This window comes from Apteryx mantelli, chromosome Z, assembly GCF_036417845.1.
Source record: "Apteryx mantelli isolate bAptMan1 chromosome Z, bAptMan1.hap1, whole genome shotgun sequence".
In the NCBI taxonomy this organism is placed as follows: Eukaryota; Metazoa; Chordata; class Aves; order Apterygiformes; family Apterygidae; genus Apteryx; species Apteryx mantelli.
Genome location: NC_090020.1, coordinates 19,814,835 through 19,840,418, shown reverse-complemented (window position 1 = coordinate 19,840,418; position 25,584 = coordinate 19,814,835). Strand labels below are relative to the sequence as shown.

At 35.0% G+C, this 25,584-nt stretch overlaps 1 protein-coding gene across 1 annotated transcript in view; it reads left to right on the top strand.

Annotated features, from left to right (window-relative positions):
* The window catches only part of PTPRD (protein tyrosine phosphatase receptor type D), a 367,736-nt gene that overhangs the window by 54,157 nt on the left and 287,995 nt on the right, over positions 1-25,584 (top strand). The window lies entirely within an intron of this gene.

Sequence of the window (25,584 nt, the reverse complement as noted above, 5' to 3'; positions counted from 1 at the left end):
AATTCTGTAGTTAAATCTGAAATGTGTTGGAGGATTAGTGGACACAGAACACTTTGAAAACTGGAGTACCCAGTGCAGTCAGACTGATAAGGTCCTAATCTATATAGGACTGGAAGTATAGTGGAGGGACTGCCCTGTCTCAGTGCTGGGAGGCTGACCAGTATACCTTAAAATTTGGAAATACATTTATATTTGCATATGTCAGTGTACCTTTTTCCCCCCCCCCTCAACATGGTTGCTACTAGACTAAGAAATATAGAATAAAACCCCAGACCCATCCGCTAGACACAGATAGTAATTATGCTTGGAGATAACTCTATGCAAGCAAATATAAATCAATGTGTGGCCTGTTCTTCTGTTACAGTTAGATATGTTTTGGCTTCCTTGCTTGTCCTTTATGATCCTGAAGGAAAAACTACAATAATAGATTGTTTAAATATCTTTCCTGTAGGTTAGAAAGGGTTCATCTTCTTTTGGAAATCACTGCTGTAGGTGTAGGTGTTTTGTTACCAAAACTGCAGTAGTTCCAACGTTATTGCAAAGGATGAGATCTTACAGTTTCATTTCTTTGAATCTCATTAGCATTTCTTTTTCTCTCATAGTTAATGAATGTAGAAATGGATCCCACTGTAGCTGTGGTTAACAGGAATAGAGAATGTGGATGTTAATATTTGACTTAGTTTGAGGGCAACATGATAATTAATGCTGTGCTCTCAATCCACGCTGCTAACTGAGAAATATGCTGTGAAACATTTACATATGTTCGCTGCTTGGAGGCAAACTTGTTTATATTGGTTAAAGTAGAGGTATACTTTATAGACGGACCACTATCGCTAGGGTCTTTGATAATAATCTTACAGAAATAGTAAGTATGAGAGAGTCCTAAAGCATTCTGGAATTAATCATGCTGACCTGTGCCAACATCTTATCAAATAAAGAGCAACAAGAGGAATTTAGACATTTTTATGCCTTAAACGTTCATTATCTGCCGCATATAACAGGAAATACTCCAACATTAATGATAATGATAGTTAAATATTTCAGATATTTTAACCATTAATGTCTGAGTTTAAATTCTTGACTTCCTTTGCTATTCTTTTATGTGAACTGACACCTCTGTTATTTCAGGCCTTTATCACTGTGCACTATAATCTATTGTCTTGCTCTGAATTGATGTCTAACTGAAAGCACAGTTCACATTGTTCAACCCATTTCTTTACCTGCTTCTCATTAAATAGTTAGAATAAACAACATTACAACTGATTTATTTTCCTTGTGTGTTTTAATTATTTTTATATCTCTTTTTCCTGGGATCTCTTTTGCTGCAGTTTTTCAGCCAGAGTTGAGGAGGCTGTCTTATTTAAATCATGCAAACTCAATCATCTGGTGTTACTAGTTTATAGAACAAAAATATTTTTAGTTAATTATCAAAGGATAGTATAAACTGTAGAAGCAAAGCTTGAGAAATCGGTTTATATACTTTCATTTTATAAGGGGTGTGAATATCTGTCATATATCCTTTTACTCACTCACTCACTCACTCACTCACAGACACATTTATATATAAAATGATGTCAGTTGTTTGAACCAGTTGTTTTCTTCCTGTGAATGGTAACATATTAAACTGTAATGGGATTTTTCCAAACAGCATTCAGAAGATTCAACAGCGGGATTTGCAGCGTTTCTTGGGTCTTGGGACCACCAGTCGTTGCTGTAGTGATTTGGGAATGCTTTCTCCAGCCAGAAGTGCCAATTGATTGAAGTCAAAGTAAAGCAAATAAGAGTCAGTCTTTCAAGTCATACCATCTATTTCAGAAAGCAGTTGCTCTCTTTTACTAACCCTAAATAAATTGCAGCCTCTCACAGTTTATGATGTAAATCTCACCTTAAAGCTCATCTTGTGAGCTAGCTGCAATTAGCTACCTTCTACCCATCAACAACTTACCACAGATCTAGTATACAAACTTTTGCTTTCCATTTCTAAAGGAACAATATTTTTCCATGTTCCTTATTTACAGCTACTATGGGAATCAATGTGAGGTTAAGGAAGGCATATTCTGAATGCAGGAGTATAGGATTTTACATGAATTGTAATTACTGGTACAATTACCTTCATCTCACTGGTTAGGGCAAATACCTTTCAGCTTTGTATTGTGTCAGTGCATAGTTAGATAAAGTGTTAGAAAGATGTCTAAACATCATCACAACAGAAAGGAGGATGAAAAGTACAAACTGACAGCATACAGAGGAACAATTGTTCATGATTTTAGAAAGATGCCAGATGGTACCTGCATTAAATTGCATAGAATTAAAGGGAAATACATTGTTTTGAAAATGAAGACTCAGTTCCATGTTTGAAAATCTGCTCAAAATCTTTCTCATATTTTGTCCTGTGAGACTGTTAGCTGCTGCAGTGTAAAGAATGCTGTCTTAAAGAGCCAGGCCTGAAATTTGTATAATACATGTCCATTTGTATGTGTTTTCAAGTTGTTCTTTAAACCATTAATGCCTATACAAAAGCTTTCCTTGTTTGCAAAGTAATTAGAATATTAGAATGTTGCCAAAATAACAAAACCTTTTAACGCCCAATTAACTTCAGGCACATCTGTACTCTAGTTTAAATGAATGAGAATACTCTGGTGCTTAAATTTCTGTAAGTGATGTATTAGGTTGGGCGTGAAGTCATTCAGCTTCTGTTGTAGTCAGTAGGAATCTTTCACTGCCTTTACATGATACGCAGTTTGTAGCTTCAAATCCAGACTGTATGTGTGCATGTGTGCCAGTATATTCAAAATGAGTGTGACAAAGAATATCTGAGAACATTTAAAAATGTCTGGGATATAAAGTTAAAATAATGGAGTGGTATACAAAGGTGAACTGAAGCTGTGGCTAGCACAAAGAACATTAGCAGAGGATCTTGGTTCTGCTCTTTCAGTTTCCTGATGGTCATAGTGATACACAGTCATTGGTATGTTATGTTTGTTGGCCTTATAGTCTGGACATTAATTTTGCTTGTTCTGCAGCATTTTTTAGAGAAGATTATGTGAACATGCAGGAGATTGTGTGATGACCAAAACTGTAAAGTATAGCAATTCAGACTGTTTTTAACAAGTAAAAACTGCTGTACATCTGAACATTAATGAAAAAAGTTTTCTCTATAGTGAAGGGTAAAAATTCTTAAAAGAACCAGGGCTGTATATCAGATGTAATAGTCTTGTAATGTGATGCACATTCTTAGACACTAATACAGTATATATTATAATAAAATATGCATATGTAAATAAATTACTGTTCAGTTCTCTGAATTTCATTTAAAAAGAAATGAACTTCTTATTTTCATTCTTAGTGCCTTGGTTAGTGTGGAGCCCCACATATGCACACTGTCTATATGACTTTTTCTGTAGGATACTCATTCCTAATATTTACTAGGGCTCATCTCATATGCCAGAATGATATTGCTTTCATATTCTTATGTACTTCAACTAACATACAGCTCTTCTGATTTTCAAGAGGTGAGCTAGCTTTATGGTATAAGCCTGTTGGAAATTGATGCAATATATAGACCTAAAAGCCAGATATTCAGTATTATCTGAGTCTATAGATCATTCTTATTCATCCTTTAGCAACTATATGAAATATTTCTTAGAAGATTACAAAAATACTGTCTTGGAAAGAATAGGATACATACTACTGTGTGGAGTTTTAGAATATGAGTGAAAAGGGAGAAATGCCTGTCACCTGTAATAATAACTTTAATTTCACAGAATAACAGAATGGTTGCGGTTGGAAGGGATCTCTGCAGATTTTGCAAAGTCTAGGTCATCTCATGTCTTCCCCAGGACACCTGCTTTTTGTTGCCCAGTTAAAAATTGGATTTTGGAAGTGCTTTTTTATTTTATTCTTCTTTAATAGACAATATTTGAGTTATGGCCATATTTCTGTAGGAGATCGTAGAACTGCTTGGCTGACTTTCTGTAGCCTCATGACTTGGAACTAGTGAGGTGATTCAGAAATATCTGTTTTATATCTGTTAACCTTCCATCTGCTGTGATTCTGAGAAACTTGCAGTGGTCAGAGGAGAAATTCTCTCAACCTCTGTATAGTTTCCTAATTGAAGAGCCGAGGTGTTACCTTATTTTCTAGCTCACCTGATTCAGCTAGTAGGAAAAACTGTAACTGAGTCATATTAGTTCCTTTTTTACCTGGCTTCTTTCTGTATAAAATGTAGTTTGACACTTGTGTAATGCCTTTACGCAGCACACTTACTCTTGACTTTCACTCAGGTAACCAGAGTAAGAGTCTGTGACAGTCTTACTCACAATTGTTGACCAATTGATTATGCCATATCCAAACACCTTGAATTCTCTTGTTATGCATAAATAGAAATTTCAGCTGCATAGTTCCTTAACAAAAAAAAAAAAGAGAGAGAGAGAGAAAGGAAGAAGTCTGACTAGAGTTAAAATTATTGGCAAATCAAAGTAGTAGCTGTTCACACACAGTGTGCCTGGGTTAGGTGAATATGAAAAATAAAGCAGTATCAAGTCTTTGTTACTAATAGTTATTTATTCTCTTGAGATAGTTCTTTTTTGAAGTGAAAAATAGGAACAAAATTTCTTAGTGCTATTTATCAGCAGAATAAATCAACAATTTATATCAAACAATTATCAAATATCAAACAATGCAATCCTTCTTATGAATCTTGTACACAGAGTAGAAAATTGGGTAGTAGATTGCTAGAACAAGCTGAGGAATCCACATTCTGTCTTTAAGCAACTTTAGTGGTAAAAGCTGTGAGATTCAAGAAATCATTCTCTGCCTTTTATGTACATTATGAATGTATTTGGAAAGCACAGTCTCAGGAATTTTGGCCAAACTAGTTTTTTGCACCTCTGCAATCAATTGATTTGTTTCCTTTTCCTTAGTGTTGAAATGTAATTACCTCAGTCTGCAAAGAGCTACAAGATCTTGTTAATTCTCCCCTTTTCTTTAATAGAAGTATGTCTCTTCTTCAGATGCAGTGCTATTTTCATTACCTAAGATAGTGATATAGGTTCTTTTTGCTAATATAATGAACTCAGAGATTCCAGAATAAGAGTTACAGATACACAAAGAAATTAGAGTTGGAAAAGACCTGTTACTGTTGATCAGATAGTTCAAATCCTTCACAATGCAAGACTATTCCCAGCAGTACCGCTTATCTTCAGGAATGTCTTGAATCTATTTAAGTAATCTCAGTAACGGAGCTGCCCATCCATTTTTTTTAATACTTTGAGTTTTCTGTTTTTCTTTTCTGTTTTTTTTTTTTTTGAGTTTTTCTCAGCTCTGTCATATCTGTTTAAAATACACAGTATAGGGAAGATCTGCAGAGGACCTGCAACATTAAAATCACCATCTGGAGACATTTACTCAATTTACTTTATCTAGGAAATCTCCAGGAGAAATAAGAGGCAATGTGAATACTCCAGGACACGTCCACTTACTTCCTACTTTCCCTGAATCCTATTAAAAAGTCCTAGAAAAGGGAGTAGGTGGAAATAGTGCTGCAAGGGACACTGACATGTTCTGTGTGGTAAAGTTCAGTCAATGACCAAGAAAATTTGTAAGATTACAGGAGCTTGGAGAGAATGATGACAACATTCTGACTTAAGCAGTTAGACTTTACAGCTTTGTTTTTCAAGCTGCAGAGTGATTCTTCATTGTTTTCTTATTTGCTCTTCAGTTATATTTGCTCTTTAGTTACAGTTTTATTTCCTACAGGAGCTGTCTCTATCCAGTTGTACTATGTTTTTATGTTTATATAATATTTAATTTTTTTATTTCTCTCTTGAGATGCTTGCTTTCTGTTGATTTCTTTGTAAAATGCTTACAAATGAGACATGCATGATGATGGGGCAGAATCTGTTTCCTGTTTCTGCTCTGTCAAGAAATGTTGAGATGAATAGACAAGATTACAATGTAATATTTTTATGTGATTATTATATATTTTCCATCCAAACTTAAGAAAATGTCAGGACAAAGCTTTCTCGTTTTGAAAAAGGTATCATTATTACCATCCTCCAGTCTAAGACAAATAGTTCAATAAAAGTACGATTAAGTTGTGAACCATTCTTCAGTAGTGAATCCATTGAAGCCTTTTTTGAAAAATTTTCTTCTGTCTTGCTCTTCATCTTTGATATAACTAAATAATAATAAATGAATAAACTAAATAAAGCTGTATAAATCTGTGAGGGTTTCTTTTCTTTTTTACCAGGGGAGGACTGAATCAGAGAAACTAGCCATCTGTCAGCTTTAGCCATTGACTTAAAACTAATTAAGCAAAACATATTTTAACTTTTGTAAGTGATTGTGTATTATATATATTTTTAAAGAAAGCTTGCTTATAAAAGGCCTTGCAGTGTCCTCAGCTCCTACATGAGCTGACTTTCAAAAGGGTGTTTAATGTTAATGTGACAAAACACAAGAGAAGAGTTAGGAGATTTTACTCTCAGCCTTGTTTTTTTTCCAAGTGATAGAAAGCAGGGAGTCTCTCAAAACACTTCTTTTTTACAGTTTATCCAAAACTAGAGTTGATTTTAATTTTTAATTCTGTCAAATTAAAATACAGTTTAAACTGTTCTGGTCTTGAGATCTTTGGTCTGAGATTCTTTAAGAAAATGAGTACTATTTACTAGCAGTACTTCCATGCTGACGTTTTCATGTGTTGAATATGTTAACATCATTTGTAGCAGACATTCTGTTCATGTAAGTCACCTTTTGTCATTTTAGCATGCTTAAATTTCTAGTTTTATAGAAAATTTTCATGTTTGCGGTTGTGCTTTGTTGCTATGAATAAAATATTTTTTTCCAAGGTTTCTGCTAAGTGTTTACTTTTAAGATGTAGGCTTTCTTTGTTTTCCTTTTCATAGAAACAGCCAAGACTAACATCAAGTATACCAAGGGGAAGGATTTATTTCTGAAATACACAAGGTCATTAGATACTCTAATGCTTTGTCAAAGCTTGAAGATCAGGTTACAACAGCAAGTTAAAATCCCGGCCTAAAGCAAATTTGGAAAACTTAAAAGGTCTTGCTAGTTCATTTTCGTAAGAAAGTCCTCCTTTAATAGCTCTCTGTGCTAAGCAATATATGCTTACTGCTAACCCAAGTTTTGACTGTATGCAACTATATGTTATCTATTTCTTTTCTTAGATCAGCAAAAATAGTCATAGTAAATTATGGTCTATGACTAAATGCTTCATTAGAACAAAAGCCAAAGCCCGTAAGAATCTGCCTTCTGCTTGAGAAACGACATAGCACCACTAGATAAAGAATGAATTCCATAATTCGAGCAAAAAAACTTGAATTTCAAATGCAGTTCAGTGACTATAGATGAAAATTTTAGAATTTCCAGTAAAGTTAATGTGAAAACATGATTTTTAGAATGGTTTATATTAAAATTTAATTTGTTTTCTGACTGCCCTTATATATTGAGATTCTTTTTAAAAATATGTTCTAAAATAGCTTGGCTTTTACAGTATTAAAGAGTAGTTGAAATAATTATGATTTAATATGGGCTGCACTGTATGGTATTGGATTTTGGGGGGTGAGCATTTTTTTCTGTAGTTTGTAAACAAATAATGGAAATTGGCTAGCTTTGAGTTCATGTTTTAAGTTTTAGAGCAAAGCCTTATACAGTGCATTTTGCATTCAGAAGGAGCTTTTCTATCTATTTTCTTCAGAGTAAGGGATAAACGACAACCTATGTATAATAATCATTTAAAGCTTCCATGATTTAACCAGTCCTAGAGATCGTATTTTGTGATAAAACAAATTGGTCTTCTAGAATAGGAAGTAGGCAGAACTCAGTCTTTCATCTCCTCTCATTTTATGCTTTAAGAATTGTGGCTTCCTGGTTTTGTTTGTTAGAAAAATAGATGAGCTAATAATATATATTTGCCACAGGTCTCTTTTTTTCTAATTTTTTGGAGTTTTATATGGGTTATCATTTTTAGAACTTTACCAACAAAACAGACTTAAAATAAGTTCCAAAAGCGACCGTTGGATTTTACAAGTAATGGTACTCAGCACTTCATATTCTCTCATTTTCATTATATTATGGGTGATGATACTGGTGTTTTCCTTGCTAGTTTGTTTATATTAGCATCAGAATACTGGCAAAATGAATTATTTCAAGTTTTCCCTCTTTATTATTACAGTATTACAGTACAGAGTTCAGCTTTTAGGGAACAAGGATTATACTTTAAATATTATTTTGACTGTTAATGATAATATAATCACAACTCAATTAAAATAAACTTTTAACTCAAGAGACCATGTCTCCTTTGGTCCTATGATTCATGACTCTTATCATGAACCTTTGTTCTTCATGGCCTATTTTACTTCCAAAGCATTGGAATTTACTCTAGACTATTCTTGTGAGAATGCTGGAGCTTTAGCAAATTTTAAAATCAGAAAAATACTCAAATGTACTAAAACTTATTTATGCTTTCTCACAAAGATGTGCTTAGGTCCGATAATTTAGGTTAACGTTTTTAGGAGATTATCAATAAAACAGATTTTTACAAAGTTAAATGAGCAGCCTTTTGGGTATTACATGTAATGATAGTTTTTCATTTCATTCACTTCATTTCATTCATTTCATTTCATACACTGTGTATTCAGTGTATCCTTTTTTTATTTAGAAGTATGTTCCAATTCCATCTGTAATTCATATAAAGGATAACATAGGTTAGTTTGCATTTGTGCAAGTTTAGATTTGGAAATGAATTCCTGCTTCTCACACATTTGTATCCTCCAAGATCTGCTAGTTAAACACCAACCTACTTAGAATGAAGGAAAGGTGCTGAATTTTCACTGTCATTCCAACCATTTCACACCAGAGGCCTTTCTCTCATTTTTTCCTAAGCAGTAGTAATATCTATTTCTTACAATGTCTTCCACTGGTAAAGTTAAAATAGAGTAAGTTTTTCCTCTTCCTGATTAGACAAAAAATGTTTTTATGACTTCAAGTCATTTGTGTAGTTTCAGAGACTTTTCCTATGTTATTTGCAAAGATGATAGTTATTTAAAGGAAAAATAAGTAAGAAAACTCCTTAAAATATTGGCAGCTCCTAAATTATTAAGAAAGGGAATGTGTTTGAGTATTTTTTTCAAAGGTAAAGGAACCTGTGTGCTTTCATGTTTGCCTGTAGGAAGAAGCTTATAATAATGTTAGGAAGAAGTATAAGCATTAAATCAGCTAGGAATCAGAGGCCTTATCTCAGAGAGGAGGTCTCTGAGAACTCCTATGCAAAGTATTTAATCATTATCCTAAAAATGCTAATGTCAAACTATAAGTATATGTATGTATTTTAATGTTTTATATATAAAAACATATGTATGTGTACACATCATTTCTTGCATATCCAATCTCCTGTCATGCCATGTTGTGCTGAGAAAAAATCAACAGACCATTTAGCCTTGTTGCAACTGGAGTATGGCAGAGGCACTCTAGAAAATCCTCCGCAAAGAACTGTTAACGAAAATAGGCTCAGCAAGTAATGGGCAGTATTAACCAGATCTTTGCAACTTTGCTTGTTCAGAACAGATATGTCTTTTTAAATTAGGCTTTATGATTTTAATAAGGCTGAGAGATCTAAAAAGCTTTGACTCTGGAAGAACTGCTGATCCTGAAGCTGTTTTTCTTAATTTTATTCTGATGACTTATCATGTGTAAGTAAATATATCTATGTTTAAAAATACAGCCTAACCACATGCATATCATTCAACTGTTGGCATCAACAAAAATTCTGCTTTAGTTTCTGACTCAAAAGAGACATACTGAAATCATCTTAAGGAGAAGATAAAGCTGCCTTTTCAGTTCCCAGCTCATTTGAAGCTGATTGTCTTTGTGTAGCTGCAGGATGACAGCAGAAAGTACTGCTAATAGATTTGACTCTTAAATGTTAAAACGTCTGCAAGAATAAGGCAGAAAATAATGCCAGAGTCAATCAAGTAAGTGCTGTTATTAATAATAGTTCCTGCGCCTTATGGTATAGATGTGTTGTGTGATAGGTCTGGTGAAGACTGCCACCCCATTGCAGAGTGGGTGAGCAATATTTCTGGGCCTAGAATAAAGGTCCTCCGTATTCTTGCTTACCCGTGTTAGTGTACCTGGAATGATGTACTGACTCTTGCCTTTCTTGGAGCAGTGGTGCAGAAACAAGCATGATATGGCAGTAGCAGCGACAGGACAGCTTACTTGCCAACCTAGAAGGTAGGCTACATCTTCCCCCAGGCTTGTAATCTTCAGGTGAAGATTACACCTCCTTGATACTGGAATCCAAGACCCAATATTCATAGTATCCAGATAATTTAGCAAAGTGATTCCAGGTGGGGGAAATCATTCTTCTTCTTTTGCAGATCCATTTTCAAAGGAAGTTACTCTTTTAGTTTTAGTACTTTGTAGATTGTCCCCATCCCTTTGTCTTCTCAAAAGTGCTGTTTCTCACCTAACCAAAAAAAAAAAGAAAAGAAAAGAAAAGCTTTAAAGATTCTTTTTTATGATAGAGGGGAGCAAAGGGCCTTATTTTTTTCTAAGCTACAAAAGTGAGAGTGGCACCCAATTATTGCTTTACATGTACAGGTACCTTGAAATCCAGTCATAGGGTTTGACTTAGGATTCACTGCAATATTAACTGCTAAAATCATGTCAGATGCTCAGTGAAGTAGGATGATTAAGAAAGTGTGTGAATATGAAATGTGAGGTTGGCCAGTGTCTTATCCTAGCCATTTCATGGTAAATACCACTTGCCTGTGCAAGTTGTGTGTAACACTTGTTTAAAATGCTGCATTCGTACTTTTGAAGGATGATGTGAAGATGAAGTCTTGGTGAAGAACTTGAAGCATCACTCAAGCTCTGGAGAACTTGACTTCTGTGAGACACAGTCTGTTTACCTCACTTACTTTACATTAAAGTTTGGTTTGGTGTTTATTTGCCCTGCTGTGAGTGAATGGCATATTAGTTATCTTAGATTTTAGGATCAGGGTCTAATATGATGTCTATGACAATGAGTCAGGAAGGAATTCATTTCTAGAGAAGTACATAAGTGCATAGTATTTGTTCATTGTTTTCACTGCAGATCCATTAGTAAGTCATACTCCAGATCACTTCCACTAATTCAGCAGAAATAATGGCACTGCTCAGCAGAAGTGATGGCACTGGTGCAGGCACTGTTATGTGTGTCTGCAGCCAGATATTGCTACAGGAAAATAACATACCTATTTTGTATGCTGGCATTTTACTCTCTGAAGCAAACATTACTTTCAGCATCATTTCTTAGTCCTCTGTTCTTGCTCCTCTATAATGTGTTTAAAGGTCCTAATTTTCAAGGCCTCCATAGCATCGCTGTGAGGGAAAGGTGGGAACCACTGAGGGTGACAGCAATGATGTTTAAGTTGAAATGACATTTTAAACAACCAAAATGTGAAGGAAGAGATTGTATAATCTGCTTATATATTTTTTTATTTAACTTCACTTCTGTAATAAAACAGTTATATGGCATTGAAAGTTTGACAGAATTGTTAGTTATTTGTATAATATTTGAAGAACATGGAATATGAGTAGTAATAGTATACACAGTTTTTATATGAAAATGAAGATTGTAAGAATTATTGTAGCAAGTTTGATAATGGCATAGTGTATTAAACTTTCTCTAAAGAGTCTCACTGTAAATGAAAATTTTTAAAATCAGTCCAGTAGCAATTCCGTGGATTTGGATTACAGCTGTACAAGTTGATTTTAGATATGAAAACTGGAGATAGGCATTAGGGTTTTTTTTAATTTCTTTTGGGAACTTCAGGAAGGCTTCTCTCCATCTTTCAGGAGAAGTTAAATAAAAAAACAGGTGGCAGAACAATGGTTTGAAGCCATTTGAGAAAGGCTTGCATTTCAGTTGACATTCAGCTGTTACTGGCTAATAAATTCATTTCCAGATGCAATTGGTGTTATTGGATTGGTGGTATATTTTCCATATGTGCTTATTTGAGAACTTAACTGAGGAAATACAGTCAGCTTTGCAGGTTGAATGAGCAAATTATATATATACCAGTACTTTCCTGAGTCCACAGACCCAATAGACTAGACGTAGAGTGAACTCTGTATAAATAAATTCAAGCCATCCTCGCTGGAGTTTTGTTGCCTTGATAAGTTATACTTAATCAGTATAGATCCTTGCCCCAGAATCCAAGCAGTCTCTGGCAGATTAGCATCAGGAAGACTGGAAGTTTGGGGCTTCTGTTATATCACTTCAAATAAAATGATCTGATGTTAGTGTCGTATGGAGAAGTGCTATAGCTGTGACATCACATCTGGACTTCTCATGTTCTGGACTTGTTAGATAGGCAAAATAGAAAAAAAAACATGAAAAAAGGAAGAAATAAATTAGCTAAAACAGCATAAAAGTAGTGATTTGCGACATATGATATTTAAAGGAGCTGACCTGCAAAAAATAAAAACATTGCTTGAAGCAAATTTGTTATTTCTGTTCCAATATCTTTAAAAAATGAAGAGGCAGAAGTGCCTTCCTATTTTACATAGTTCTAATAGCTAGGAAATGACTTAAATCATGCAATGTAAAAATTCTAACATACCACAGTAAACGGTGTGCAAAGAACAAATGTATGCACGCTCAAATATATGCAAGCTTATAGGGGAGGGATGGTAGATGATATGTGAGGATCAAGGTCTTTTTTTGCAAAGCTGTACAAACACCAAACAAAACCAACATGATTCTTAGTATTCATAAGCCAACTGGGTTGCTTTGTATAGATTTAATTAAAAAGTTACTTTAATTTCTATATACAGGGAACATATAGAAGTAGAACAGTTGAGGGTATGCATTGTTAAAGGAGAAAGACTTCTCTGGGAGAACAAAATACCAAAATTTTATTCTATTTTGGCTGTTTTTTCAGAGGAATATATTATTTTCCAAGAAGAATCAAGAGTTCAACTGGTATTAAATAAACACAGTAAGTACAGTTGGACATGTAGGGGAAGAAAAAGTATATTGAGATGAGGGTTTTTTATGCAGACTTCTCACTAGAAACTCTGTTCAATATTCAGTATGCTATCTTTATACCTAAGAGCTGTGAGAATTCTGTTATGAGCAATTAACACAAAGGAATGCCAGAATGCAGTTTTTGGCCACTTATTAAGCCTTCCATGCATTTAATGGATGACAAATTTCAGTGCAGTCTGATGTCATGCATCAAGAGCTCGTTAGACCTGTGTTTAATCATTGGATACCTAGAAGAATAATAGATTCCTCTTCAAGTGCTTGAGCCTTTTTGGAATATATATTCTGTTTAAGATACAAAGCATATCCAGTTTTTCAATATTGTGAAAAGCCTCATCATCTTAATGTTGCAAAAACATTTTTTCTTCTCTTGTTTTACCTGTGACCTGCATGTGTCAGTTTAACCTTCTTTTGCTGGCAACTGTGATTTTATGATGGAGGTTTGTGCTGAGGAATTCTGTTTTCAGATATCAAGGAGTTAAAGGTTTCTTGGAATAAATTCATACATTTTCTCATTTAATCCAGTCACTGCTATTATTAAATATATAAATATTTATTTATTTATTTATTTATTTCTTCCATCAATAGTGTATCTTTTAGCATACTGAGGCAAGGAAGCAATACAAACTAACCTATCATATCAACAGCTGAATAAGTTTCTTCAGTAAAAAAATCTCTTTTAAAATTAATGGCCTGCTGCAGCTTGAGGAGTATTCAGGAAAGAAAATATTTATAGTTTTTTCTCCTAACTTCTGACCCTTGAAATTAAAAGCATTTTCCCCACCCCCTCAGCTGCTGTTACCCCTCAGGAAAAATGAGTCGCTTTTCATGGCAAAAATTGGTTTTAGCAACATTAAGATGATGCAGCTGTCTTCAAAATACAGTAACATATATAGAAGAGTCTGAAACATTAGCCCAAAAACTCAGACATGCTCCAAAACAATACTGTTTGCATTTTTACATATACTGCTATGCAGAAAATCCATATGGTATAGCTTTTTCTGCACTCTTTTGTTGCTTTCTGTTGCACTCAAGAAGTACAGTTGTATTTCCAAAAGTGTTTTGAAAAAGTTTCCTGTTGACTAACGGCAAAGTCCCTAAGACATTCACAACTGTATACTCTAAATGAGGCTTTTCACAATATTGAAAAATTGGTTCCAGCTGGCTACACACCTGACAGTTGAAAATAAAGCTCCCATACCAGCCATAACTAGAAATTCAATTTAGCTTATGCACAGTCAGAGCAACAAAAAATAGTTTCTATCCAAAGAGGCGACAGTGCTGTTAGAACTTTTGCAGTTGCCTTTCATGCACTGATAATTAAAAAAAAATCAAAACAAAATCCCTAACTGGAAAATACACACTCCCTTTATAATTACCTATTTCAAAGCTGTAATTGAGCATTTCATTATAAAGATGCTAATCAATCCAGAACAATACTCCTGGGACAGCACACGCATCCAGAGACATAGTAGTTATAATAGAATATGCAGGAGAAACTTTCCCGGATTATCATTAGTTGCTCAAGCATTTTTGTTGTGAAAGGTGAAACTCCCACAAGATGTACTGCAGCATTCATTGTGGAACTTCTCTCCAGCCTCATCTTATAGGCTTCAGATATATTCAAAAAGCAGATATTTTGACATCAGTATAAATAATCAGAATTTGTTCATTAAAAAAAAAATTGGAAAAAGGAGAATTACCTTCCTGCTGCATTTTTAGATTAAACAAGTAATGGTTGAAGTAAAGGAAAGCAAAACAGAAAATGTCTTTCTAGATCATGGGTTTTTTGGTTTTTTTTTTTTTGAATCTTCATTTCTAAAGCATCATTTTTTGCAGTTCCTCTAAAATTTTCTGTGGAAGTTTTATTTACAATTTTAGAATACAACTACCAGACACACAATCTAATTTACTAATAAATAAGAAAGGAAAAATTTAAACCAAACCAATGAACTACTATTGTCCCTGTCATGCAAAAAATGTAGTAGAATATGGAATGTGCTTAGGAAACGTCCAAACAAAAGATGTACAAAAATAAATCCAGATATGCAAAATACTAAATACATAATATTTGAATAGATGCACCTTATAAAGCATACAGGTGTTTCATGAAATACCATAACTTAGATTACCTCCCCAGACTTAGTTATGTCATTCGCTGTGATTTTTTGCTTTCACTAATTGAAAATTACTCTGAGCAAAAATTCTTAGCAGCATAGTGATTTATACAAGTAAAGTGTAATTTTAGTTCCAGGAAATTGGTTGGTTTTCACATTAAATCAGTGATCTGACTAGTAGCAAAATCTGAATTCGCAACTACAGCACAAAAATAAAAGAAAATGGAAAATTCACATTCACATTCAAAGGGCGGTTTACATACTTTTGGTGTTGATTTATGAGTGCAAGTGTATTGAAACTGGATTGCAGTTGCTGTCTCTACCTTGCCTGTCCGAACACTCTGCAGGATGCTGCTGACCCCCCAGCAGGAATGGTTGCATCCCGAGTAATCACTGCTGTTTGCAGCCCTCTGTCTTAGAGTAACGTGTACGGCTTTGCGGTTTTCGCTCTGAATGTTGTGGCTGTTGAGACACTGCTTTATGTGGGATCCAGATATCTCTGTTCTGTGGGTGGCATCTTTGTGGAGAGGAAGCACAGCAACTTTTTTCTGCCTGTGTTTGGGAAGCAGTGCTGTGGTAACATGGAAGCCAATAGTACTGATACAGAGAATTTCATAAAATAATGGAGTGCATTTCAGGTATTTAATTAATATTATATATTATTTAATATTGCATATTAATAGGTATTATAAATACAGCTTTTCTTTGTTCTAAATGAGAAGGGTAACGTAAGCTGAGTCTTTGAAAGTTTTGAATTATTTTAATGAGAATATATAAAAGTTTAAATTTATTGTGCACTGTCCTACAGGATACTAGCTTTTGTGATCACAGCATATTGGATTCTCTACTTTATTATCTGATAGAGAGCACCAGGATAAAACTCTAAAACCTTTTTGATAGCAACTTACATGAGCAGTTACTATATATTTCATTATTTCTGGCTAAACAGAAAGAAATGTGTAGTTGAGGTTTAGGCTATTTATTTAATTTAATGGCATAGCAATATGTTTAAAGCCCACACATAAAGTGAAAAAGCAGAAATACTGGAAATCTTTCCTGGATGAGGCTAGTGTCTCAAAGGCAGTTAGGTTCTCTTCTTCCTTTCCCTTAAACTCTGCAATCTGTCCTTTTTGTGATTGTGTGTGTGTGTGTGTCTGTGACTGTTTACATGTGTATGTTCTAATTAACACCTTCTTGCTCTGCAGTTGTTGTGCTTTGCTGGTCATTTACTGCCTTGCTATGTCTTAAATCTGTATCTTTTTATTCCCTTTGATGCTCAGATTAACAAAGATTCTGAAACTCTGAATGGCAGAGCGCTCTAATCTAAAACATCATCTTTTGTGTTTTCTTGACTACGTATATTATCTACAAGGTGATAAGCATAATTAGGATAATAACCTTTCATTTGTGTCCTTCCTTCAGTCCAATTTCTTTCATATGCCTTTTGACTCTTTATTTAAAAGACTGTCAGTGGTACCTGCAGATTGGTTATATCATCTGTTTATTCTTTTGGAATTTTTTTCTCTCTCTGATTTGTCTTGCTAATTGAAGGAGGAAGATGAATGAATGTCTGTTTCAGAAACTGTGTCATATTCAGAACTAGTGAGAAGGTGACGGAGTACATAAAACAATATTGTGTATAGGAAGTTCTTTGAGTGAAGTGGAACTATTCTTGCATATAGTCAGAAAAACAACTCTTGCTTCATATGGCAACACATCTATTACACAGTTGTGCTCATGGATACCCTCTCTGTGCCACAGTGTGCAATTATTGTGTATATTGCAGCAATATTTCCATAGCTGCATACAATATAGTTAAACTTTATTCTTTCTGATACCGTTCAGGAATATAGTGTTCATCTTGGTATCACATATTCTTACTTTCTTACTGAGAACAGACCAAAAGAGAGGCTACAGAAGAAGGTGAAGATTACAGTGTCAATATTCAATTGACAAGCGTGTTAGAAATTATCACCTTATTGGTAATGTCAGCATGTTTGGAAGAGAGTAAAGTCACAGTTTATTTTACTTTAATATTGGTCCAAGAAGATGAGTGACTGTGAAGCTATTGCAGGAGTTAAATCTGATAAGTACTTGCTGAAATGTTTTCTGAGGAGGAGGTAAAAGCGGGGAAGAATATATGGAATTTACATAGAACATTTTATTCTATTCTGGCAATCTTAACAGTGGTGTAGGATGATGAACCACAGAACTGACAAGAATTTCTTTTTATTGTCACATTCATGTAGTGAATACATTTGGCTACCAAGCTGCCTGGACAATACTCTGGGTGTCTGAGTTGAATCTCCTCAAAACATAGAGAAAATCTTTACTTCAGAAATGACAAATGACTGCTTTTGTACTGATTAATGCTTTGCACAGTTATATCAAGTTGCCTCCCAGACTAAGCAGTGGAGACAGAAGTTTCATAGTGATTAAAAATGTGTTAAAAAAATATGGAAGTCATGGGGTTTTTTTGCAAAAGTTGGTTCCATAGTACCAAGAGGAAGAGGCTAACATGAACGATGGAGGGTTCTCCTGGATCTCAGTGCAGCATTTTAACCTAAAACCAATAGTATCTTTGTGGCTTGATATATTGGGCTCTGACTGCTTTCTCAGCTGTTTTAGGGGCTTTTTGGGGGAGGGAGGGAGAGAATGAACTTCTGTTTATATGGGGTTGGAGGAAATGGAAGACTTGGGAATAAATGGTAGTATAGATAGGCCCAGAAGAAGAATCTTCCGAAGATTCATTATCGATGACTTGAAGGATTTTATTTTTGATGTTACTAGATGTTACTATATACTACCTTTTATTAAATGTTCCATATCCAATCTATTTCTATATATACAGTCTCTCAGCTAAGCACGATTGTGCAATATAACAATTATATCCAACTATGTATCTTTCTGTTTCCACTTATTTTGTTCTTTATCTGTCATAAAACATCAACACCTTATTCTATTAAAACTTTCTTTTTATGCAGTTGTAAATACAGAAAGACCAAGAATGTCTGCTTTTCATTTTTCACCTCAGTCATCTGCCTGTTCTGGTGAATTTTTCTGCTTAAGCATGTGCTCCAAAAAAATGAAATTGTTTCCAGTGTTTGTAGCTTCCATTCTCTTAACAACAATTCCATTGAGTAGATTGTCCATATATTTTTCACTTCTTTCCTTGATAGTTTTACTCTTCATGCCTCCTATGTGATCTCCAGAAATGTCATATACACTAGTCTCTTTCAAATATTCATGTTTTCTCTTATCCCTGTACACACCCATATCCACACTACTAAATAACCCTTATCTTTTAATGTATCAAGATATCCCTTGCTCTCTCTATACCAGTTACCCTACCTTCTTTCTGTCTATTTGTTGACTCTTATTCTTTTGAAAAACACTTTGGGAAACCTTTCTCTTAAATGCCAGAGCCAGCAAATTATAAACCAGTTCATAACGTATACTTACTGTTCCCACGTATTCATATCTGTCCATGCAGAAGAGATCAAGAACTTACCAGTGAATGAGATTAAGTTCAGCTTTCTTCAAAATTCTGGAGGCTGTAATGCACAAATGACTTATAGATGCTGAACATGGAAAGCATCACATTTTACAAAAAGAATGATCTTTTCTGGGGGAAATGTTAAGTAATGTGGACCTTGAAGGTATTGTTTTGCAATTAACTAATTAATGCATCCCTAGTGTGACAGCACGATCAGATAATTGTTGAATTCTTGAAAATGAATCATTAACTATTAAGTATACAATTTGCTTAACAAAGATCTGCTACGAAGGGCAAAATATTTTTCTTGGAGTTTTGTAGTTGCAGACTATTTCTCTGGTATAAAATAAATTTATATTCTTATCATCACATACCCATACTTTGTGAATGTCAGGGCATTATCTCTGATTGTTAGATTGTTAAAACAGTAGTCAGCTTTACTGTGGAAATCTTTTGCTGCTGTTCTGTTGCTTTCACCAAATCAAATACCAGAGGTCTGTAGGGGTCTAATCTTTCTTTCTGCTTTTCACTTTCCACCTTATGGGAGTTGAGGCGTAAGTTCTACGACACACTTTAAGTGGGAGTTCTAAGCCACTCAGTTCTGCTATTTACAGGTTCAGCTAAATTTTTAAAGTGTACTGTAGAGAAGAATGTGTTTTGATCTATTCTGTCTGGCATGGATATAGCTGCTGATAATTTTACAAAGTATTTTGCTTCTTACCTGGACTGGCTCATCAACGTTAGGAGATTCCCATTGATACCTAGAAGCGTACCAAGTGCATACCTTCCTTAGTAAGGAAGCTTCCTGCAATAAAAACATCTCTAGGCTTTTGTTGACTTTTAACTCCCTTTCAGAGCTGATACATTACTTTTCTTTTTTCTTTAAGCGTAATAAAAGTTGCTATATTCCACAAAGACATTTTGTAGTTCTGATCTTTTTTTTTTTCAAAAGAGCAACTGTGGACAGCCATAGGGTTGGTTTTTTTGCCATTATGTCATATCTTAGTATGGGAAATGCATAGTGCTTTTATTGCTTCAGGAAGTTTTTGTACTTTATTATCAAATCATTTTATAATGCCAACTGCTTTTGAAAAATAACCATTTCAGTTCTCCATCTCTTCCTCTAATATGGTTGTATTGCCATCAGCAATGTTATAATAAAGTGCAGTCAGGCTAAACTAGCTGCAACTGGATTACTGTCCTGTGTGTGTTGCAAATTCACTGTCTCAGTCAGTTGTGCTTCAATCTGATTAGAAAACAAGCGGGTTGAATAGCATTGAAACAAAACTATAAAGTGAAAAGGAAAAAGAGAAGACAAAGGAAGAAATTGCAGAGTAATATAATAGAGAAAAAAATGCCTTGAAATGTTGAAGTCAGATTTGACCTGTTAGCTCCATAGTTGCAAATGCATTTCTAGTTTTCTTTTGCAATCTGCAGTATCCAGTATGCTTCAGCTGGGCCAGAGCCCTAATGATTGGGCACAACCTACATCTGCAACTTCCATATTGAAAAGTCACAGAAGAGGCAAAATCCTTTTAAAACAGATTTAGCTCTTTAGACAGATACAAAGCAGACAAAGCTATGTCATGTGCATGGCATGTAGCATGTGGGATCACCTATGAAAGTAGTCTAAATACCTAGGTCTGGGAGGAAGCAAGCCACTGAAGGGTGCTGAGCTGACAGTAATGGCCTAAGTACTGCAGTAGACACTGTCAGGCTTGTGGGTTGTGGGCTTTTTTTTAAGTCTTTTTACTATAGTATCTAGTAATGGAGGAAACAAGGAAAGAATTTGATAAACTGGCTATGGCAAATAGCCTAGTTCAATGGATTTGTTGTTTTGTTTTTTCTTTCTTTGAGACAATATAATAGAAGACAAAAAGACAAAAATTGGTGGATATAGGTTTTGGGGTAAAAATACTCATTGCATTTGTTCTTAAGCCAGACTTTGGATGTAAAAAATTCTAATCAGCCTGTGAAGTTGGCCTTGATAAAAGTTAATTTGCTATTTTCTAGCCTAGTGCTTACTTTTTATAAATGCAGAAAAGTAGATACTCTACAAAAGTTATTGTGGATTTCAATCTGTTCCTCTTCATTTGTTGGAGAATGACTCTAATAATGAAGATTAGCTAAGATATTTATTTTAGCTCCTTTTCTCTAAGTTTGATTGTCTTTTTTTTCTTATTTTTTCTCTTTTCTTTTTCTTTTTTTTTTTTCTATCTTCCTTTTTCAGCAAGGGCCCACAGTTTGATTTCTTTATTTTCTTTTATGAGTAAAGTTAGAGCTGGATTATTTCAAGGTAACCAAGTGCCAAGTGATTTGTGGGGCTATAGGGTGACAGGAGCCAACACCTAGGGCATTGCCAGATTTTGTGTTTGTCAGGCAAACTTCCTTTCTTTTGATGGGTATGCCCATTTACTAAAGATATAAGATATAATCCTGACCCACATGAAGTCAATGTCATAATTTCCATTGGTTTCAGCCAGGCTAGGACTCTCTACACTCTTCAGCGTAAGACATCACACCGGACTGCAAGATACATTAGGGAAAATTGTGTGAATAAACTCACCTCTGCAGAAGCCAGTCTTTGTAGGAGATGTTTCGGTTGGTCACTTACCCTGTGGTCTGTGGCTTTGTAACATTGTTTAAATTCTCAGTACAGGTTCAAGCACAATACCTTTTCTTGATCCATTATTTGGGAGGCACAGAGTTAAGAATGCAGAATGCTCTGGTGAATTGTTTGTGAAGCAGAAAAAAGAAATGTTAAATTCTTACAATCTCTAGAAGTGACTGAGATGTCAGAGCTTTGTAAATGTTAAGATATGTGACATCTTACAAACTGATATCTTGCAATTTATAGCTGATAATTTAGAACATGAATGAAGTTATATAAAGATTAGACAGGGATTTTTGTATGTTTTAAGATTATATATAAACATCATTTTTTCTGTAAGTAAAACAAAAAAAACTTCCTAACTTTCTAAATAAAAAAGAAATCCTATGATATGATCTTCAAATCCATTGTTGTCATTGAATTCATTTATTGACTGGATTTATTTCATTTATTCATTCCTTCATTTATTGCAAACCCATTTTTTGTTCTGCATAGTAACAGAAGAATCCTTGTTGCTGTCCAAAATAGAATGACAATGGAAAATCAAGATTGAAAAAAAAAATATATATATTTAAATTACTTAATCTAAGCAAAATTCTATTGTTCGCTGCAACTAGATGATTCTTTTATAGTGATGTAGTTCAAAGGCCTGCTTAAGATCAGAAGGTTAATGTTCTAGGATGCGTGGTCAGGCACGTTAGAATAAATGTAAAAGGAAAATTCAGGAATGATAGACGAGCATTAAGGTGTATTGTTATCTAGAGACTGGTAAAACTAAGCTCTGGCACCCTCAACACCACTGTTCTAAATTTCTGTAAACATGAGTTTGTGTTTGGGTTTTTTTAAGAAAAAAACAGAACAAAGTAGAAAACTTTCAAATGTTTACTTCATAAAAGAGCAAGCTCAGTGTAGGACTTCTGACAGCTTCACTTGTTGCGTTGGAAATACATGTAGTTCCCTTTAAAAGACTTTGTTTTACCAGTAGGTATTTCTGATTTTGGAGTGGTTAAATATTTTATGACAACTCATCTTACGCATTTTTTCTCTCCTTTCCAGTAATGATTCAGCTGTCATTCATGTTTTTGTAGACAAGATTTGTGTATGAAATCTGTTTATTTTCTCTCTAAGATTTTGGTTGATATGTACAGATTTGAAGTTATTGGCACTTCTTAGATTTGGTTCCAGTACTGTTTCAAATTTCTTATTTGTATCTTTTCACTCACATATGTCTGGTATTTGGAATCTGTGGCTAGGGAGTGGATGTAATCTGGGATTGTGGGTGTGATGAATGAAGCATAGAAGCTGAGTGTCAACACATTTTTCTCTTTTATTTCAGTCCTTGCACACTGCTTTTTCATAGGGGAACAGCTTCTTTTTTAATCTAAGAAATATGCAGTTATTTTCCCATGAGTTCTTGTGACAGATCAGAGATTGCCCTGAACTAAAACCCTATCTCTGAACACTTTAAAACTTTAGAAGAGTTGAAGTTTCAATCTGATTTGTGTAATAGTCCAAACAAGCTTGCATATCTTCACATTTCCAAATTCCAAAATTTTGTACTTAATCCATCCTTAAACTGGTTTTCCATGTGGCTTTCTACATCTGATATGACTTCTTTTTTTTGTCTGTGTTTAAGACTCTTCTGAGAGCTTTTCCATGCTGTGCTAAATTTCTTTATGTTGAGTTGTCAGGTGTGTACATGTCCATGAACACCTGTAAAAACAAGCAAACAAAAATAAATAAAAATAATATCTTCTTTTCTTTTTTTCTCCTTTTGAGATTTGTTGCCAGGGAAGCATTTCCCATAAATGTAATCTCCTTGGAGACTTCCTCCTGAATATGCTGTTAGCACCTGAGAGATTATTGTTGATACTAAGTAACAGACTGCAGTGAAGTAGTTCAGTGTTCAGATGGTTCAACTCAGTTGATCCTTCTGAGGAGAGCAGGTGTTTGCGCCACTGCTTAGGAGCTATTTTCTGCCTTGTCCTAATTGAGGAGAACGCTGTTGTGGCTGCACCTTGAACAGTCCAGGAGGGCACCTCTGTTGGTCTTCATTGATGAGTATCACTGACCAGGGAGCATCTGTCCTCTCGGTCATCCACATACATATGTACTAAGGAAGGATAGATTACCTAGTCCCACCCTCTGATTTTCACCCTCATGTTAACAATTTGTCTGCAGAAAGACACAGAAATACCTGTTGTGAAAGCAATCATTCAGAAGCAGTTCTTGTGGAGATGCGGTACTTCAGAGTAGGAGTCCTTATGAATGATGTGGTACAGAGTTTACACAGTAATTAACCTAAAATGAAAACACTCTCTACTAAAGCATCGCACCGAGAGTTATCTCGGAGTAGCTGTGGATCCCACCATAGCTGTTTCAGTCAGTTGTCCATCGAGGAAGCTCCATCTTTCAGCACCAGCCTTTGGTGCAGGGCAGATGTTGTAGCTGGGCTGCTAAGAGAGCACCTCTCTGTGGGTGCGTTCTGCTAGACAGATGTTGGCCTCTACGGAAAGGCTGGTACAACCCCATACTGCAACTCCTGCTTGTGTTTTCACTGTCACTGGTACCACCTCTCAGATGTTCTGCTTGGACAAACCATTGTCAGCAGAAAGGTGGAATAGGAGGAGGGAAGAGATTACTTCTTATTTTAAGAATTAATACCACGTTAGAATTAATACCCCATTAGATTAATTTTTTACTTTGGAAGTATGAAGGTGGCTTGATTTGGAAGGTAATACTTGTGTGATAATTACATTTAGTCCTTGTAAGGTAGTGTGTCTCCATATTAGTTTTCACAAGTAAGCCAGATATATACCTATGTAACAAATGTTTGTTAGTTTCAAGTTTGTTGTGGGTCTCTGTGGCAAGATCCCAGGCTGAAGCTAAGGGTTTTTACAGGTCAGAGATGAAGCAGAGTTGTGTAGAGAAACTTGACAGCACCTGCCTGACTTGTTTCTTTCTAGTGTTATCAACTCGTCATCTGCATGACTTCACTAACAATACACTTTCAACTCACTTGAAAGAAAAAGGATCCTCTCTTCTTTCCAGTACTTGTGCTAACTTGGCCTAAAATACTAGAAGTTGACTATGGAGGGATAAACAGCAGAAGAGGGAAAACAAAAGACAAAGAGTTTTTTGGAAAACTTACTAGTGTATTATCCCACTCCTCCTCTTTCTTCTCAAGCTTTTATTTGTCAGCTTTTGTGATCCATCCCTGCATTTGTAGACAGGCTGTAGATGATAAAAGCATATTCATGTATCAGGATCGTGAGATGTTTAAAATGCTGTTTTTCCAAGCACATAGTTACTTTTCTGTTAGATATCACATTTAATATTTTGGCTTGAGTGTGTGGAATGTGTGCAAATAACCTCTAGTGCTCTGTTAAAAAACGTTGATGTAAAACAAGCACCTTCATGGTCAGCTTCTTTATCCCTCCACTGCTCCCCCTTATTAATTATTGGTGTTATTTCCTCTCCACTTCCTTCCCTGCCAAAGGGAGCAGTTTATGGTGCAGACACAAATCTTAGTACCCATCATATTTCTGCTGTGCAGGTTCACTCACTTCAGCTAGACTGTTTGCATGCCAACACAAAGGTAACATTTTGTCCACGACTGAGCTGTCTCTGGAGATAGTTCAGGGCTCCCTTCTAACTCCTGCAGTCTAGCAGAAGCAAAATGAAAATCACCTCTTCCTTAAAAGTGCATTTCATACGTCTCCATCTTTGTGATAGCACTGGAATCATTATGTACCAGTTGGCTCTGATACGCTTGCACAGACACAAATTGAGTCCGACAGGACTGATGTCTCATGGACTTTGCTGTCATTTGAAATGCTAGCATGAAGATGGTAGTGATGAAGGGGGAGAACTGGTGCCTTCAGCACTTTGCCTATGAAGATTTCTTAGATTTGTGTTTTTTGATGGCAGAGCTGATTCAAGAGATGGTTTTACAAAAGAAATTGATAACAGCAGTGGATTTCTAACAGCTGCTCATGTCTTTTCTTCTTCCTTGAGCAGAATCTTTGAGCATAGCACTGTGCTTTAAAATGGCTCTTTATACCACCCACAAATCTGTAAGATCCATCCAGTGGAATGATAATTAGTATAATTTTTTCTCCTCCCTTTTGGTTTTTATCTTCACTGTGTAGAAACCACTCATGTGTGGTAATGAAAAAGATAGTATCTGTTTTCTTTATTGTGATAAAGCTAAATTTCAGACCTGCCAAAGTTTATAAGTTACTGTTCCTTAGAAAAGCACAACTATATCTCAGTGTTATTTTACCGACACTGGCAGTCTATTTTG